Consider the following 6,997-nt stretch of genomic DNA (forward strand, 5'->3'; position numbering starts at 1 on the left):
AGCCTAACTGAATACGAAGCAATTAAAGTGGCAATGAATAATGCAGTTTATGATTCTCTGAGGATCGAGGAATTTGTAGACGCTTGGAATAAAATGATTGAACAACACAAACTGCAAGAGAATGTATGGTTGGATACGTTATACAAGCTGAGGATGCAATGGGTTCCAGTATATCTCAAGGATGTTTTTTTTGCAGGTATGTCTACCACTCAACGTAGTGAAAGTATGAATGCATTTTTTGATGGTTATGTGCATGCAAAAACTTCTTTGAAGGAATTTGTGGATCAATATGAGGCAGCCTTGAGTAATAAATATGAGAAAGAGAGCCAAGCAGATTTTGTTTCATTTAACTCTACTCCTTTTCTAAAGACAAGGTGTATTTTTGAAAGACAAATGGCTAATGTCTACACTAGAGCGATGTTTCTAAAGTTTCAGGAGGAAGTTTATAGCATGTCTTCATGTTCGAAGTCACAAGTTAGAGTAGATGGACAAATCACAACATTTGTAATTAAAGAACGGGTTGTCGATAAGGATGGAAAACTGCATACTCCAAAGGCTTATGAAGTTCTTTTTATCAAGGCTGAAACTGATGTCTATTGTATCTGTCGCCTATTTTAGCACAAAGGGATTTTATGTAGGCATGCTTTATATGTTCTTAATGAGTTTGTGGATGAGATTCCTTCTCACTATATACTCCCAAGGTGGAGAAAAGATTTCAAGCATAAATATGTTGAAAGTTGTGAATCACTTAACTTTGAAGCTAGTAACCCAGTTCAACGATATGGTATTTAATATCCTTGTACAATTCAAATTCATGAGGAAGGGGCATCATCAGAAATCAAAGTTCAAGACTGTTTTGGGTGTGCTTCAGGATTTGAAGAGAAAGCTAGTAGATGAAAGTAATAACTCAGATAGTGTTGAGGATGAATTGGTTGGAACTCATCCAAGTGAGTCGCCCGAAAGTGTGCAACCAGGGTATGTGAAGTTCTTAAATCCACTTCAAGCAAAGCGAGTGGGACGACTGAAAGGTAGGTTGTTATCAGAGTCGGAAAAAAACTAGAAATCCACGACCAAAAAGGTACCTTCATTGCCAATATTCTTCTTGATTTATCTTTTTAGACTGTTATAAATAATTATACTTTTGTTGTTTTGCAGCAAAAAGTTCTTCCTACAGTAACTACAGTTCCCAAGTCGGGCAACCACAAAGCAACCAACAAAAATATATCCAGTCATGACACTTGTGGCAATGAACACAACATAACAACCAACCAGTTTCAGGAAAACATGAGTATGGTATAATTTCTTTTTTTACTATGGCGAGTATGTTTATTATCCATACTATACATGTACTTATTTGCAACAATGTTAGGATGATACTTTTGGTGGCTCTGCAAACAAGTTCTTTGATAATAATAATGTACTTGGATTGAGAAGCGGATATGTGGTATGACAAAAATTTATGCGGTAGTTGAACAAATAAATTTCTTGTATTGTCCACACTAAACTTTGATTACAATATTAGGATGGTACTTTTGCTAGTTACCCGCTTGGTTTCTTCACTAGACAACTACTTGAACCTGGACAACTATACAATGCAAGTGGACAACATCATTTTCCTCAATTATTTCTACCAGAACAATGTAGCCAAGCACCACATGCTTTTCCTAGCACAAATAACGATGGAGCAATACCTTTGAGTAGTCAATGAGTAAGCTTTTATTTCTACTTGAGGACGCAAGTGGAGAGGTTAGTTTTTCTGTGAGACCTTAAAGCAGTTTGATTGACTGATCTGTTTATTCAATTTTTCTATTTTGCAAGAAAGAGACAAAGAATAAAGAGTTAGATATACAACTAAAGTCAGAAAGTTAGATTGGAAATCTCTCTATAGCTTCTGTAGTCTATTATGAAATATTAGATAGGTAGAAGTTTACATTTTGAATGGACTTGCTAAATGGTGAGGTTCAGAAAGGGTTTCAACTCCATATTACTTCTGTTTACAAACTTAGTAGAGAAGGCAACACTACATATATATGGTCATGAACGTCGGGAAGCATGAAATAAGATTTCTAATATGTTCAACTAGAACTAATTGCGTGTATAAATTGATTGACATTGAGGGCCCTTGGTCATTAATGAAGGTGGAAATGTATATTAGCTTAGCGATACTGAAGTGATCTACTTTTAACCCATTGATTGTCTTTGGTGTATTGTTACTTTTAGTAATGATTCATTCTATTTCTGTCTTTGCAATAGTATAGATTCGTTGTTATGAGTTATTAATTGTGAAAATGATGTGGAATAATAGCTAAATGCTACATAACTCGTCGCATGTTCATCTCATCGAGGGCATAATTGATCAAGTAGATGGAACTGTTCATATCTCTTGGGTGCAGCCAAGGGTTCTTGGGATACCCCAGATCAAATCCTTGCATGATAAGTTGGACAATTGGCTGGATAAAATACACAATACTGTGTTGTCTGTCGAGGCGGAGACACCAGATTTAGTGGCAGCATGGATTTCTTTTTCTGTTGCCCTCTTTTCTCTATTCTGTAACAGTCTAATGATACCTAAAAATACAAGGAAAAACTGAAGGAAAAGAATTTTGAGACCTTTGATGATATCAGGGCTTTATTTCTCGTTAATTCTGCTCAAATATTGATTTTCCTTTGACTGCAGGAGCCGAGGTTTATTTCATGCAAGTCTAATGGGCTCTAATTGTTTGGTTAGCTAGAGAAATTTTATATTCAGTATTTGGCTAGCCGAGGTTTACATTTAGCTGTCTTCGTTTCTTTCTTATATTGTTTTATAATTCTTAACAGGCAAAAAAGTGCACTAAAGAGAAAACATAACCACTTACAACTCTTATCAAGCAAAGAAATGCATTAAAGAGAAAACAAAACTACTTACAATTCAACGCGAGCTATCAAGAAGCACAGTCTCTAGCTCCACGCTCTGGCTAGTTAGGCAATCTTTCTGCAAATCATTGAAGGATCTTGGTGGACTTAAACCACCATCTCTTGAGATACATTGGAGACATGGTCCAATTCTCAAGTGCTTTTTCCATTTAAGCTAAAGACCCATTACCCATAGTTGTTAAGCACATAATTGTAACGCTAATAGTTTCATGTAATGCCATTACCCATAGTTTCATGTGTTCACCATAAATTTTTGCTGCCAATACACTGGCTGTATACCCTCCAATCATTCCTTCAGCATTAATAGCATTTCCAAGCCCACCAATTGAAGGATGATTACCATCCCTTCGCTGCAGAGCATGACGTTGCTGCTTGATTTGCAATTGCTGCATTTGTAGCTGTTGGTGCTCTCTTGACTTGATTTGTTGTGTCTGTCCCTCCATAGAGAAATTATGAATCAAGTAAGAGACACACTCTGGAAACTAATGGATGACTCGATACTGATTTCACGTACCTCTATATAAGCTACAACATTCTCATAATGTTTCTCGTTCGTCATTGCAATAAAAATGTCCCAAAAGATATACCACCACTCAAAGAGAAACCCTCCAGGAGCATCAATCACTGCATACCAACAGAAGGTTTTCATTATCAAAAGCTTTTGCCCTAATATGCTCAAACATCATTCTAATAGCAACTTCCATAAGTACACAATTCATGGAATACTATTACTACATGATCATTTTGCATGGACAAACAGTTCAGCCATAAACCTCGTAAACTATATTGTCTGTTCATAACTGATATTAGTTGTATGTTACAATACACTTATTCAAACCTCTATAGTTAACAACAATTCAATATAATAAGTAATTAAGTTCACATACATCTTATCTGCTTCCCAATTACTCTGCGCCATAATTTACTCTCAATTCCCACAACAAAACATACAAAAACTATTCTCAATTATTCACTCTTCAATCCTGCAGAATAAATCAAACCACTTCAATTCAATAACCAATTTAACCAATAAAAAAACAAAATTCAAGCTACATTACACATGCAAACACAATTCCAACACATTAAACATGAATCAAATCAAAATAAAAAATAAAAAAAAAAGAGTTCAAAATCGTGATCTAACCTTAAAAAAAATTACCGAAACTGATACAACCAGACGGCAATTCTCAGTTCAAATATTTCTAAAGATTATAATGTGTGTCACGAAAGGAGTTAATTGATGGAGGAAAGAGAGTTGGAAGAAAAGGAAAAAGTGAGGGAAAGATGAGAGAGAAAGGAAAAAGGGAGTTAATCTTTTGCCCTTTTTTCTCTAACTTTTGAAGAAAGCCGGTGGTAAGGGTATCCAGTTTCACAGTAATGATGTGGAAATTGGTCATTGGTCTGTTATTTAGTTAGCAGCCAGTAGCTGTCTCCGTAGCATTTTCGTTGCCAATGGATCCATCCATTATTACAACTAATAATGGGGGTAATCCCTAACTAACCTTTTTAATTAAAGCTTTCCTACTAAATAAATTTAGATCTCAATTTGTAATTCCGTCATTTTTCTAACATGTAGGGATTACGCCCAAGGACAAATGTAATAATCTTTAATTAATTAAGGGTACTTTAGTAATTAATGGACATGTGAAACATTATTACTCAAGATACTTTTTTCTGTTTTTGTTCATTTTGTGTTGGTTAAATATCAAAGTTTTATTTTTCGATATTTTCCGACACGTGTTACATTTTTACTTATCGAATATTTGGTTCACAAGTCAATAGCAATTGCAAGTGTGGTAACTTAACAAGTTGCACCCTAGATCACATTACATATATTAGTTTGACTAACCAATAACTTGTGTGCATGGCGTACATGCACTACAACATAATTGTAGGGAAAAGATACATTTTGGTGCGTCTTTTCTCATGAAAAATGACGAAGACAAAGTGTCGGACTGTAACCCGTTTATTGGGTTGTCTTTTATTTTAAAAGACGCATATGAAAGTGTCGTCTGGCTCACCAAATTGCCTTGTAAAACGACACCTCGTTGTGCGCCTTTTTATAGCTTTGACATTTTTTTTTTAAAATAACACAAAGACCTGGTTGTTCAGGCTCACTAGAGCTTTCCTGTAACTAGTAACCAGTAACCCTGCATTAACCTTCCAAATAAAGCAATGACAAGACAAATTATTATATGAATATCAAAATGAGCATTCTAGATCAATTTGTGTTGTATGTAATTCAATCATCTAGTATTGACCTAATTGAATCACCTATTACAACAATCAAAAATGTTATTTTCCTACTAAGTTGCGCTTTAACAGTTGCCTTGATCTAAATCTTTGTAGCGCCCCAAAACCGATCTCCTACCCAAGATCGGTATTTCACACCTGAACGTTAGTCAACGTTAAAATTTCTAAAATATTGGAAGCATTCTAATATAGATTCAAAACTAAAAATAATTAAAGACAAATAAAGAAATAGCTAAATTATTCAAAAACAATTTAAAAAGAATCAAAAACTAAAATAACAAGATTGAATTCCGATCCATGTAATCTTTCTATATTTCCGCCTGAGCAATCAGAGTGCCCTGCATGTTAAATTTTGTTAACAAACACGCACACCTTTTTATGTCTTATGGAGAGCATGTTTGTTGATAGGGATTTAACCGGCCTAAATAATCATGCTAATTAACTCCTATTTTATAATAATAATACCTGCAAGCGCACAAGGTCTATTGTAGTAGGTGTGCGAGAACAAGGTCAGACCCACATAGATTGATAACTACGAATAATTGAAGTCTAAAATACTACTTAACCTAATCTAAATATAATGGTTGTTGATTTGAAAGTTGTTTGAATACTAATAACTAATTTAATTATACTATGAAAACGGTGAACTTTAATTATCTATGAAAGGTGGAAACACTAAGGTGTTTGATTCCACCCTAGACCATTGTAGGTTTTCTTAATTAACTAATCTAAAGTTCCCTTTTGATGTACGAGTAGCATGAGGAAAATGTAACCTTAGCTTACTAGAAAATGTGATCGTGTATCTCTTATATCAGTCTATTCATTAGGTTGCTTGAATTTTCAACACACATGTATGAACTCCTAGCAAGAACTGTCTTCTTACAGCACAACTCTTCACAAGTTTATATCAATAGTAAAGGCAATGCTTTGATTATAACAAACACTTAATCAAACTATTGACTAGTCAATACATGAAAGATATCATGCGAGATATAATCCATGAAAGTAGGTATACTAAAATCAGTGTAAGTAATCAACCTAAACATTAATAATCAAGTTAAGAATAGTAAACAATAAATAAAGAAAATTCTACACAAGTCTAGGGCTTCATCTAAGCCCTAGCTTGGAGTTTAGTTACTCATGAACATTGTATTGGAAGTAAAAGAGTAAGGAAGAGAAGTCATCGACAAAACCGTCGTCTTGTGTGGTAGCTTCTTCTCCAACAACTTCTTCTTCTTCTTCAGTAGCTTTCCTCCTGGTTTGTGATTTTGTGTGATGGGGGAGAGAGTTTCTTCTTGGTTTTGCTTGGTCTATATAGGGATTGATTAGGGCGTGCAGTGCAAGAGTTAGAATCCACTTTAGAAAGGTTTCCTTTGTGGTTTTCCTCCTTTTGGAACTATCTAAATTGAGTTCTACACGGTTAGTGCAAGCTGCGAGTTATTCTAGAAACATTGTAATTCTGACAGATTTCGAAGAGGGCGCGGGTCGCGCTTTGACTTAGGCATATTGGAGCGCGGGCGCACTCTGACTTTGACTTCTGAACTTGAAACTTTTACAAGTTCTTCAACAGGTCCTTAGCATATTATATCCAAACACTTGTCGAGCATTCTTCCTGTGATCGATAAACCCCTGAGAGTTTTATAATCCTTTTAAAACCTCAGGTTTTAGCCCGTTTCGTCGCATTTGCGTCGATTCCTATAAAACCAATGAAATAGGACTAATCAAATGAACTTATAATAATTAACTAGACAATATAATATAAATATAGGCATAAATGTGTAACATTTATGTGCTACACATTTATGTGCTTATCAAATACCCCCAAACT

General features: G+C 34.9%; 1 pseudogene; it reads left to right on the plus strand.

Annotated features, from left to right (window-relative positions):
* The first annotated feature begins 33 nt into the window (after nt 1–33).
* Nucleotides 34–618, plus strand: LOC147472857 (protein FAR1-RELATED SEQUENCE 6 pseudogene; annotated as a pseudogene).
* The last annotated feature ends 6,379 nt before the right edge of the window (nt 619–6,997 follow it).

This window comes from Coptis chinensis, unplaced genomic scaffold, assembly GCF_015680905.1.
Source record: "Coptis chinensis isolate HL-2020 unplaced genomic scaffold, ASM1568090v1 utg6750_pilon_pilon, whole genome shotgun sequence".
NCBI classification, from domain to species: Eukaryota; Viridiplantae; Streptophyta; class Magnoliopsida; order Ranunculales; family Ranunculaceae; genus Coptis; species Coptis chinensis.